Genomic DNA, 13963 nt, shown 5'->3' on the forward strand with positions numbered 1-13963 from the left:
TTTATTGGCAACTTTGTTTATTGAGGAATCTTAAAATATTTAAATGTGGATTGTGATGCAATTGGCATGTGAGTACAAAGTAAATGGGATGTGTTTTGAGAAGGTTTTTTGAAACATTCAGCCAAATGTGTTTTGGCGACTGGTGTAGCATTTAAAAGAGCAAATGTAATTCAGCTGGTGGAGGATAATTAAAATGGAGTTCTAAAGAAAATTCAATTGCAAGGTGTAGAAGATTTTGATAAATGCAAGATAGAAGCTTGTCAGGCAAATTCGATGTGAAGTTAAATAAGGAATAACAAAAAGAAAGGACAAGTTTGTCCCTATGAGGTGCAAATTTTTGCTCTCATACTTCAAACATTCAAATAAATTACAAAGATTCAAATTGCACCCTTTGATGTTTGATCTATAAGTCAACTTGGAGGGAATTATGTCAAGAGTCATCATTTGAAAGGACACAAATTGATTCACCAACATATAAAAGAGACCCAAGGAAATCAATTCAACCATTTAGATTTCAAAGTTGATTGTGATCTAAGGCAGAGCGAATTAATACCAGCAGACCAGCGACTTTCAAGGAGACATTCAACTAAGTACAAATAGTTCACACTCCCCTTTTTTCTCATGTGTTACCTAGCAAAAGAAGTTTAAAACAAGTTTCAGCAGTATGAAATGGTAATGGCAAATGCTGGGTTGGATTTCAATAAATAACAACCATTGCAAACATTTACTGTTCTCCATGTGCATGGCATGTGAAGACAATAGTTTGAAATAAAATTCAAAGTGCAAATCAAACAAAGAGACCCCCTCAGCGATGGTTTATTCATAGCAAACACCAATGCAATTTCCATTGGCATATTTGCCCAAATTAATGTAGTCTTCCCTATGCGTGGCTGGAGAAGGGGCTGTAGGTTTAAATATGTTTGAAGAGAATGCAAATAGCAGCCAAGTGGTCTCACGTTTGGCCTTGGATCCATTTACTATCATATCTGCCATTGTTAAACTTTCTATACTCATCCAAAATACTATCACACTTCTCACCATTTTCACTCTATGTTTTATAATGCAGTGGGAACTGCAATCAAGATATTGAAGGAGAGTGGCTATGGTGTATTATGAACCAAGTTGGAGATTTGGCAGGTTTGAATGCCAATCTCATATTTCCCACATTTTTCCTCATTCTTCTCTGCTGGCAGTGGTGGTTGACCAAGGCCTTGTAAGCTCCAAGCAATGCATTTGGTAGTTACAGAGAAAGCCTTCAGAAAATGTGTTCCCAGGCTAAAAACATTTGTCCCACATTGGCTGGGAAGTGTTATTTTCAAATGTTTATAACCAAATCCACACAGTAGTAATATGTCTAAGCCATAAAGGCTTTTGACGGATGGTGCCTATGGGTGCCCAAGGTGGGCCCATGCACGGGCGTGGATCTCGAGGCAACGAAGGAGGTGACTGGGCGATGACCAGGTGGACCCCATGTGACATGCTTCCCGAGGCATACAGACAAATTTTGCAGAGATTTGATGGCTTAACTAGTGAGCAGGTTCGAGATGGATCAACGATGTGTGCAGCTTTAGAAAGGCAAGATGCTCGAATGTTAAACCCTGCGAAATGGCGAAAATGCAGCAGGTTAACCAGTGAGCATGTTAGATCAAGATCGACGGCCCGCGTGATTTCGCAGGCCCAAGATGCACGAACATTAGAGGCCACGAAATGGCAAAAGGAAAAATGTGAAATGGTGAAGTCCAAGTGGCATACACGTGGCAGGTGTGGTCAGCATCCAATAGGTAGGTCCCATCCCGGTGGCGATGACGTGGCGCTGAGGTGGTGTACATGTGGCGACCAAGTGGTAGTGACAGAGCGGAGGACATGGTGGTGATGAGGTGTCATCCCAGGTGGCACCCAGTGGACCCCATCAGCCAATTAGATCTCGCCATGTGGCAAAAGCATCAAGACCAAATGGAGGCAAAAATCAAATTTAAAATGAGTAAATGATATAGTTTAAACTATATTAAAATTTGAAAAATTTAAATAATGGATCCATGTTGAGAATTAATTCGCCCAGGGCTCAATTTTTGGCCAAAGTATAAAGTGTTATATGTTTTCAGAAATCTCTCGGAGTGAGGAATCTGATTATGGGGTTAATTTTGACAAATGTGAGATGTTTTGGAAGTAGTTTCCACAGGAGTGAAATTTAGTTAGAGAGGAGACACTTGGCAATTTAGTTGCAGATTTGATTTTCTTCCCTCCTCTTTTTATTCCCAATTCTTCTCAGTTGTAAGGGTTCTAGAAATTTGGAGAATGACTCCATTTTTTCATGGCTTCCAATTCTAAGTATTCTTCAAGATTGTACAGAGCAGGGCTATCCTTTCGGTAATGGAGTTCAATTCCTTTCTATAGGTGTTCTTAGTTGCAGGTTCTTGTGTATGTAAGGCATGCACACATTCACATAGAAGTTGTCTCTGGATTTGTATTTTCATTATATTCAAATCAGATCCTCAAGGAGGCTGAGATTTGTTATCTCAAGAAGGTAATTGTGATTGTTTGCAGGGATTCTTCAAGGAAGAATTTAAATTCTGTAATAGATCATGAATAATGGAATATAGTTTCTGGATTTGATATTTTCTGTGAATGAGCTGAGTAATGCATTTATGCATGAATATTTAGTAATGAAGATGGATTTGCAGTATAAGCTTTCATTTATAGTTTAATGAGTGACTTTGTGGCCCTTGGATAAGGCACTGGTCTTACAAGTTTGGGGATGTTTTTCATATCAAACAATTTAAAAGATAAATATATTTCCCTTTATGTTTAGGGGTTAATGTTCTATCATTCCAAAGCTCTATTTCACCTATTATTTGTATAAGATCAAGCCCATCTGTACGTGTTACCTAATTTGGTGAGCTTGTGGAATGGTTTGTCTGCTTATTGTTGATGTAGTCTTATGTTTGTGATTGTTGTATTTAATGCATCAAAAGGGTGTCTCCTCCTAGGTCTAGTAGAACCTGAAGTGTAGGAGGATCATTAGGATCCTATGTTATGTTGTCCAAGCCCTGAGGTGTTTCATTGAATGAGATCGGCTATCTCATAGATAGATTTGAAGGTGTCTTGGGTTATCACTTTTGGTGAACAACATGTACCATATACCAATTCAAATGGTGACATCCCAATGGCCTTCCTGATAGTGATTATGTCTACCCACAAAGCTAGTTTCAACTTTTGATCCCATGACCTCTTGTTTTCTTCTAATATTTTCTTGATAATATTCAACAGGCTTTTATTGCTGGATTTTGCTTGCCCATTTCCTTGAGGATGATAGGGTGAAGAGTAAGACATGAGTATCCCATGACTAGTACAAAAATTGACAAACTCTTCTGACCTGAAACTCATAGCGTTGTCCATTACTAATTTCATAGGAACTCCAAATCTAGTTATGATACAATCCATCAAGAAATTAATAACAATTTTACTTGTAGCTCTTTTGGTGGGAATGGCTTCAATCCATTTAGTAAAATAATCAGTGGCTACTATGATCCATCTATGACCTCTTCCTGATCTCTCAACAATCTCTCCAATGAAGTCTATCCCCCATTGGACAAAAGGTGCTTCCACTATAACTGGGTTCAAGGGTAGAGCTCCTTCATATTTCAGTTTGGATGAAAACCTTTGACATGGGTCACATCTTCTGACATATTCATGAGCATCCTTGAATAGGGTAGGCCAATAATACCCAGCTCAGACTATCTTCCCAGTAGTTGTCTTAGAAGAATAGTGGCCTCCACACATTCCATCATGCATTTCCATCAGCATTTTCTTTGCTTGGAATTCATCTAAACACATGAGCAACCTTCCATCTCTATTTCTTGAAAACAAGTCACCTTGAATGAGAACATATTTCTGAGACTTCAATTTCAGAGTCCTTCTCTGATTATGTATCATTCCTTCTGAAAATGTAGCATCTTTCAAAAATCGGACTATCTCTTAATACTAAGGTTGCCTTTCAATACTAGTGACTAAAGTATTTTTGATTTCAACATTATTTACCTCAACATTTAGAAGATTAGATTTAGTCATGAGCTTGGCCAGACCTAAGCCTCTCACCAATTTGGTGATCTTTATTTCCAAGTCAAATTCTTGGATTCTATTGATCCATCTGCACCTTTTTCCTATAACCTCAGACTAGGATAGAATATCCTTAACTGTAGCATGTGGGACATAAGTAGTGATATTTGCATTTACCAGGTATGGCCTGAAAGCCTTGATAGCTTTAACTAAAGCATAAGCCTGTTTCTCCATGGTTTTATACTTCAATTCTGCTGCTTGCAAAGACTTGCTATAAAAAGCTATTGGATGTTCATATCCCTCATTATCTTTTTGTAACAATACTGTAGCTATTGTATGGTATGAAGCAAAAGAGAATAGAGAAAAGGGCTTACTATAATCAGGAGATTTCAGCACTGGTGCTTCCCGTATGGCCTTTTTAATTTCAGCAAAAGCCTTTGAGGCTTCTTGATCCCAAAAAAACTTGGTATCCTTCTTGAGCAACTTGACAGTGGGTTTCACTATCTCTGCAAAGTTTGCAGTGAATCTTCTAACAAAATTTACTTTGCCTAAAAAGGATTGAATACCTTTAACATTCTTTGGTTCAGACATTTTCTTTATTGCCTCAATTCTTTCACGGTCTATTCTTACCCCTTCTTTGGAAACAATGTGCCCCAATAATTTTCCTTCAGTGACCCCAAAATGACATTTCTTGGGATTTAATGACACACCAAATTCCAAAGCTTTATTGAACACCTTTTCCAAATGTCCATAGTGATCATCAACCCTTTTGGAAAAGCAAGTTAGATCATCTTGATAAACCACCATGATGATGTTGATGAATTCCTTGAAGGCTACATCCATAGCTCTCTAAAATATAGCTCCATCATTTTTTAACCCAAACAACATTCTTACATAGACATATGTTCCCCATGGAGTAGTGAAAGCAATTTTAAACTATTCAGATTCTCACACTAACACTTGATTGTATCCTGAAAAACCATCCATCATGGACAAAAGATCACAATTTGTTACTCTCTACAGCATAGCTTCCATATTTGGGGAAGAGTAGTTATCTTTTAAAGAAGCAACATTCAAATTTCTAAAATCCACACACAATCTAATGTCCCCATTTTTCTTTCTTACTGGGACCAGATTGGAGACCCATGATGAATGTCTTATAGGTTTGATAATCCCCCCTTCTCTTAACTTAGTCAATTCTTGTTTCATCTTAGTTTCTAATAGGGGATTAATAGGTCTCTATTTCTGCCTAAAAGGCTTAGCATCTGGAAGTAAAGGAATTTCATGCTGAAAAAGGTCTTGTCTATATGCCTTTAGGTCTTCATAAGACCAAGCAAAAACATGTCTACACCTTTTCAATAAATTAATAAGATTATTTCTGACATGAGGGGGTAATTTCTTCCCAATGTACACTACCTTAGGGGATGATTCAGTCCCCAAGTTTACCTCCTCCAATTCTTCCATCTTGGTGGTAGATTGCTGATGTAAGTGACTATCATTATAATTGAACATGCTCTCTAGCTCTACCAATCCTTTAGGTGTCTCATTTGTTTCCAACTGAACCAAGTTGTTTCCAAACACCGTTTCCTTATTGTCAATGACCTCCACCAGTCCATTGCAATCAATATTCTGTCCATCATAATCATCAACACATTGGATGAACCTAAGAATATCTTCATCATCAGCAAAAACTTGCCAATTATACACATTATCAGGGATGGGAGGCCTAGATTTTATCTCCATAGTGGAGATGCCGGTTAGTGTTGCATCATCATTTTTCAATGCAACATTAGCTAAAAAATCTGCCATAATATTTTTTGATCGCTCTATCCAATTAATAGAAAATGCACTAAAATGCTCAATGACATCCCAAACTACATGTTTATATCTCTTTAATCTATCATTTTTGGATGCATATTTGGATCTTACCTGAGAGACAACCAATTCTGAATCTCCTAACACTGTCAACAGCTGGATTCCATGCCTTTTTGCAACCTCAAGCCCCAATAACTAGGTTTCATACTCTGTAGTATTATTTGTGCATTGGAAAGCCAATAAGAAGGAATACTTAAAAGTTATACCTAATAGGGATACAAATAGAACCCCTACTCCAGATCCTTCTTTGGAACAAGCTCCATAAAAATACATCCACCATAAACCATATTGTTGTGATTCTAATTCGACCACAATGGGGTCAGTATTCTTCAATTGGGGCAAAATTGGTTGGAGTCTAAAATTATCAAGATCCACATCAATCATACAATTGAGCATATTAGGATCTACACTCTCAATTACTCTAGGAGCACGTGGTTCTCATTACAACTTGACTTGATTCCCATTTATTGGAATGGTGGCATAAGATAAATCTAGTTGGACATTTCCTCCTACTGCTGCTGCCCACTGCCTGGACAACAACATACCATAATGGGGTTTAGTGTCAATAACAATAACATCCATTTTATAAGTTGCCTCAGGGAATGCTGCTATTTTCACTTCAACATCTCTCATTGTACCTATCACAGGTACTTCCTTGTTATCCATAGTGTAGCATTTTCCATATACAGTGGTCACTGATAGTCCTAGTTCTTTCATGACACCATAGGCCATCACATTAGCAGCAGCTCATGAATCTATCATGCAGTTTTTTATCAACTGGTTATTTACCAACAAAGTAACATAGAAAGGATCTACTTGTGAAGGCTCTTGAGTGATAGTGGTTCCAACATAAACCTCTGGGGTTTGGAATTCTTGATCCTTTCCAATTTTAGCTGAATCGATGGGTAGGATTGTGTCACTGTCAGATATATTAGAAAACAAAGACAAAGCCGCATCTCTATGCTCTTTTATTTTTAGTAATTCTACTAATGGGACAGTGACCTTCATTTGTGTAAGAGCTTGAGCCATGTCAAATGTGGAGCTACTGCTTAAATCAGTATTAGCTCTAACTCTTTCTGCTTTAAGCTAACTTGCCCTTTTTGGTATGGCAGCTCCTTGTATATCACTAGTATTTTTATCATCTGTACTTTTGGGTACATCTCTAACCTACTCCTTCTTGTCTTGACTGATTTTAGGGAAAGTAGTAGCACTACTTGTTGCCCCATTTTGAGTAATCTCTTTTATGAACATGGAACTAGGTTCACCCTGATCAGTGTCCTTCTTGGTGCTCCTTAAGTTATAATTGTGTTTTGCTTTAGCAATAGCAACTTTGGTGAGATTTTTAACTTCTTCCTCACTAGGCCTTCTAAGATGAACTTCTTCATCTTCAATTGTTACCACATTCAAGATAGGATGCTAGTCTAGAGTTAGTTGTCCTTGAACAAACCTTTCATTATCCAACACATCACTATATTCACTTTGTATAGATTCCTCATCACTTTCTATAATAGTCTCAAACATGTTAATGTCAGGCTCAACTTCTTGTCTCATGGATTCTTCAAGAGCTTGAGCTACTACACACTGATGAGAAGAATGTGGCCCATCACAAGCAATACACCAAGGAGTATTTTCTATATTATGGACATTTTTCCCTTTTAAGGGATCTGGAGTGTCCTAATTTTGAGCAATTTTAGGCTTCTCATTCTGGGGTTTACCATATTTCCAGTTGGTAATATAAGGCATGTCATGCAGTCTAGGGGGTCTATCTTGCCAGTTATAATGAGGCTTGTCATTTTTGCTTACCTTGGTAGTCAGATCCTTCATAGCAATGACCAACTTTTCTATCTTGTCTTCCTCCTTAGCAGCTTTGCTAGGTTGCTATTTTGTTTCTTGCCATAACCTACCATCTGTTCTCCTTCCTAACTTCCCAGGTGCTTTTCTGTTGCTTTCCACATTAATGGTAATCCTAAATGCATCCCTCAAGTTATGTGGATTTTTATCTCTCAAGATATAGGCCATCTTAGAATCAAATGAATTATAGTAGGTGTTCAAACACATGTTATCATCTAACCTCATCACCTGATATAATCTATGCATGGCCTTTTGAAATCTGGTATTGAAATTGGTGACCATTTCATTATCAAATTTTTTGATGTTATTAAATTCATTGAGCATGAAGCTCACATTTGTTTTATCACCGTATTGTTCTTGAAAACAATTCTTAAAGTCCTCGCATGACCCAATGCTATTAACAGGAAGACCTCTGTACCAATCTCTTGCATCATCAACCAGGGACTGAACAAAGAGTTTCATTATAACATCTTCATCCAATATCTCATAGTCATTTATTAGGTCACCAAAAGATTTCAAATGTTCCTTAGCACTAATTGCATTATTTCCAGCAAACTTATGGAGTCTGTCCCTTAACTCAGTAGGAACATGGTTGGGATATCCTGGGATCCCATCAAAGAACAATTGTCTATACTATTCCAAATTGATAGGTCTCCTTTGAAAAGGGGAAGCAACATTATTATTTCCCATGTTCATTCTGACTTTTGGAATTAGGGGCTGAGATATTTGTCCATGTTGATTGTTCATAGAGATTTGACTCACTGATGTTGTATTAGTAGGCACAGTAGGTTGAATCTTAACCGGGGGGAGGGAAATTTGCTGAGGATCAGGCTTACTAAGATCTTCTGATGGAAAAATGATAGGGGGAGATTTTAGGAAACTAATTTTTATTTTCACTTCTTGATTAGCTGCTTCCAACTCAGCCTTCTCTAGCTCCATTTGTAGATCGTCCTTTTCCTTTCTCATTCTTTCCATCTCTCTCTCATGTGTAGATAGCCTATGAGAAATCTCCTCTGTATTTCTAGATCCAGTTCCATCATCCACCCATTTCTGTTTACCTTTATCAACATTATTCCTAGGAGGTTGTGGATCACTAAGAACTTCCCTGTTTGGTTGGACTATTGACTTATATGTTGGCTTGGCTTTAGGAATCAGAATCTCTTAGATCACAGGGCTTTCCTCATCACTCTTTTCTTTTTCCTTGGCCAATACTTCAAGATCAGCTATCTGTCTAAGAAGCCTATCTCTCTCCATTAATTTTGGTTTGACTTCCTTTTCCTTATTTGCTTCCTTTTGGGCTCTTAAGGAGATTAAGTGGTGAACCCTCCTATTTAAATCTTCTATTTCTTGTGACACTTTATCTTCATCAGGGAAATTCTCCTTAGAGTTAGATATATTTACTTGATCTATATCAATCAAGCTGATGTTTCCATCAATTATCCTAGGAACAGAATGTCTGATTGCATTTGAACTAGTCCTATCTCTCACAGACACACTAACATGAGATATATCTTGATTTAAAGCATGAGCATTATCTTGATTTCCAAACAATCCAGAATGGAAACCTAACATATCATGTTCAGAATCTCTGGAAGAAGAATTAGACTTTGCATAAATAGGTTGATCAGGTGTCTTACCAGTATTGTTATTCTTTTGCACCCAAGTAGCATTTGATGGTTCGTGAAGCACTGACCTCTTCCGACCTCTTCGTGACTATTCAGGCAAACCTTCTTGCAAAGTTTCACGAGGATGATTCTTCATGAATCATTTTTTTTTTTCCTCCTTGCATTATGCTTGTCTTCCTTTCTTTTTGTACTTCACAAGGACTGGTTCCAAGATAACAAAGTCGCCACCCACAAGACTATGGGAATTATGTAAACAAGCTTTGAAAAAATGTCAGAAATCTTCAGACGAAAATCATATATCAAAAGAAAATAGAGGGAACTTCCAAATAGAGACCTCCAAGCACCATTGCTATATTCCCTGAGACACTGGTCTAATCCACAAACACACAATGATTTTCTTTATAAATTTAAGCACAAATCTGCATCTGGATCGTTATTGTGACTCTCCCCAATAGAGTCACCACTTTTGTTGGTTTCAAAATCTGATTCACTTTAACATCCTTATAATGACATTATAACTCTGTATGTAGAAGAGACATTAAAGAGAAGGAAGCTTCTAGGACAACATGTGACAAGGTTTTATTAACCTTCTACACTTTGGACTTATTCAAAGTCCAGGCGGGTATACCTTTGTGAACTAAATTCACACTTGTAAAAGATAAATCCACAGCAAACCAATCCAAAAACCAGTGGATTCAATCACCTTAAAACTAATTGAAACAAAGGAATGAAAATTGTATTCATGTTCAATATTGACCTCCAAAATATGTAATAAACAACCTTGATCTATACCAGTGCCTTATCCAAGGTCACAGAGTCATCCAAGTTCAAACAATACTCCCATAATCAAATATCTCCACATATCCCATTAGCTTGGTTTCTCTAGATCCCTATATATGCTAGACACACATAATAACTTATTCATACCAAATTAAATCGCGCTCATCAAGATTCAAAGTATCCCACAAAGAATTTACTGGTAGAGATGATTCCTACATATTTAATTCCCCTCCTGAAGAGAAAAGACAAGAAACATATCTACTGAAAGTTGCCTTACAACCCCTATTCAAACAAAATAACCCTAGATTATTCAGAATGAAACAGTAAGCACTTGCAAACATATTTTGAAGACAACACAAATTTTTAACTCAAAACCAATGGTCTGTATATTGATATTTTCTTAAAAAAAGTATTACAAGAAACCTTCAAATATTCTCCATTAAAACTTGGAAAAACCTAGATAAATTTCTGCAACGTTTTCTTACAATTCTTTTACGATCCCTTTCTACTAGTCCTAGTATCCATTTATAACAATATGGATGCATACAAAGCTTCAAAATTTCCTAGGAGAGTTTGTTACAATCATTACTTTTCAAGAAGAAGTTACAAAATCTTTTACAAATGCGGTTACAAGTCTTTTTCAACATCTGTGACTTCTTCTTCTTGTTGCTCTATTGCAACATCTTCTAACTGCTCCACATCAAGCACTGCATATTTTTTTGTCCATTCCTGATACACCTCATCAGTGGGCCATGATAAGTTAATTACTTTTGCTTTTGTCTTGGCTAATCTTTTCCAAGAATTTCTCATTTTATTAACCTCTGAATTTAGGAAACCATAATGAGATTTGATTTTCTCAATCTCTTCAATTGTTTTAACAAATATGGAGGCATCCTCTGATTTAATAATTCCTTTTATCCTTAATGACAATTTGGCTTCTAATTCCTTAAGCCATATTTGTTTGTCCTTTAATTGGTTTGGGCTGACAAAACCTCCTGGGAGCAATTCAAAAACCTGATCAGTGTACTCTTTCTTGTAAAAATTGATCTTTCTGTCTGCATTATCTACTCCTTCTGCCAACTTTACTAAATCCTTAGTCATATCATTTGTAGATTTAATGATAGGGTTAGCCCCTACCTCATCATAGGACACACAAATCAATTCTATATCCTGCTCTCTGGTTCTCCATTTATCAAAAATAGGCGTTAATAGAGCCTTGTCCCCATTTAGCTCATTCCACATTTCCAAGATTTTACTCATGTTATTGTACATTAGTGAAGACCCTATAGTGTCAGCAAAACTTAAAATTGTAGCCTTTACCCTCTCTTCATACTTCTTTGGATATAAGGCTTAACCTGTTTTAAATTCTCCAGCTCACGGGGAATGATCTCAATGAACTAACAACTAGAAGGTGCCAGAGATGGTGGGAACTCAATAATGGGGCTGGTAGTGGAGGTCTTGCAGGAGAAGAGGTGATCATCAATGTTGAGGACTCACCTTGATGGTATTGTCCTACCAACTTGCTTTGTAGCTTGGTGATGATGCTATCTTTACCTCTTACCTCTTCCTTGGCATTGTTGTAAGCTTTTAAAACTATCTCCAACTTAACTTGGAGATCTGCCTTTTCCTTGGCCTCCCTTTCTGCTACTGCAACACTAAACTTTGTAGTCTCTAGCACAGTGCTAGCAGCTTCCACTACCCCAGTGCTCTGCACTCTTTTCACTATCATTCCTTTAAGGTAACTTGACCCTGGGGTATCCTTATTCCTCTTATTTTCATCTCTTTTAAGAGACCACATGACCAGTGCAGCATTATCTTTGCTGAAAGTGACTACCTCCATAGGTTTAGTCTCTTTTCTTACTGCCTCTAAAACTAAGGCATCTACTATGTCCCATTCAGGGAGAATGAATACCCCAACCTATGCTACCATGTCTCTTCGCTGCTCAGGAGTGATGGTCTTAAACTCATTAGCCATTTCTTGCTTTATCTCTTCCTCTACCATAGCTAGATCTCTGTGGGGCTGCTCACTTTTCCTCTTTTCACACCTATCATTAAATTTATCAATGTTCTGCTTCCACACAAATTGCACGAAATCTCCTGATGTGACAAAGTTGTAATCAGCCAAGAAACCTTCACTGGCTTGCTTGATCTCAGGGTCCCACTCCTGGCCTTTGAACTCATTAACAGTGATGTTCATTTCAGTAGTAAGGGGCTCTTCTGGCATTCCCTCCTCCACTTCATCATATGTGTAGGCTATCTCTCCAAGACTGCCTAATTGTAAAAGTTGCTCAACTACTGCCTGTTCATCTCCTATATGAATAGGGGATTTAGATGGAGAGTATAGAGGTTCATCAGATTGTACTTCTTTTCCCACTCTTTGTTTCTTTGGGCTATCTTTAATGTCAATGACATCCTGTATCTTCCTCTTTCCTTTAGAGGTAGAGGGCTCCCCTTTTTTAGGCATCAACACACTGTAATTGGACTTATTATACAACATGTAATCACCAGGAGGGATTACTCTGGCAGATGCAGACCTATTCAGAACCAGTCCTGCTTTCTCAAGGTTGTTCTTTATTACAACTTCCCTCTTTTCTTTCAATGTTTGCATCACATCCTCAAAGCAAAGAATCAAGAACTTTATCTTCTCCTCAAAAGGGTGAAAGCTAGACAAAGGGTCATATTTAGTGTCAAATTGGTGTACAAAGTCTAAAGCCTTTTTGTAAGCCACCCACTTTTCCTTCCTCAACTCTTGTTCATCCAAATCAAACTCATTCCTAATGAGATCTTTAGGAAACTGGAATTGGTGAGGTCTACCTCTGCATATTGCCCTCTTTCTGAACATGTCGTTGAAGAAGTCTTCAGGGTTAGCACATCGAGATACTGTAGTTGATTAATGGTATGGTTTAAGGAAATCTTCAAAACACTTCCAACCTCCTTTAATTATCACAAATTGGTGTGCTACAGTAACTTTAGGGAAAATGGTCCCTTTACCTCTGCCTGTTAACTCTGCCTCCTGCACACCACCAATCTTCCCGCGGATGTTTGTAATTCCCACTTTAAGAGGGACCTGATAGGGTAATAAAAATGGAGTGCCTTTGAAGCCATATACTCTGAAAAACTATGGAGACAGGGTATAAGTAAATATCACCCCAATTGTGGATAATTTTAACATTCTCAGCAAACTTTTTTGGCCTAACGAATTCCAAAAGAACCTTAGGGACTCTTGGATTCTTTGAACAGATAAGAGTCCTAATCTTAGATGCAAAACATTTATCAAACTTTAAGAAGCATGCACCTTCTCTGTCCCATGATAGCACTGTACTCCATAACTACACTGGCATTTTCTCTCCATTTTTCTCTTTCACAATATCCATTCCACTTGCAAAATAGTCACCATCTCTGAATAAAAACAAATGCATGAGGAGGGAATACCACCCAAAAGGCCTATCCGCTTTCCCATTATTTTGTCCTATCAATCCTTCATGGATAGCATTAGTGATAAAGGAAGCATAATCAAAATTCACTGCCAAAGAGGGATTTAAAATTTGAGCAACCATTAGCATGTAATGAGTTGGCATATTTGCTTCACCATCTTCTCCAAGAATTTGGCAGAGTGAGCAATATAATCCTTTGGCCCTAAGGGTAAACAAATTTAAAGAGAAAGGCTCTTCCGTGTTAGGTCCTACAACCGTTAATCCACCTATCTTCACAAATAATTCTTTGAGAGGCCAATTTCTAAGGTGATTCCTATACACACTATAAACCTAAGCTAGTGA

Source organism: Cryptomeria japonica, chromosome 5 (genome assembly GCF_030272615.1).
Source record: "Cryptomeria japonica chromosome 5, Sugi_1.0, whole genome shotgun sequence".
Taxonomy (NCBI): domain Eukaryota; kingdom Viridiplantae; phylum Streptophyta; class Pinopsida; order Cupressales; family Cupressaceae; genus Cryptomeria; species Cryptomeria japonica.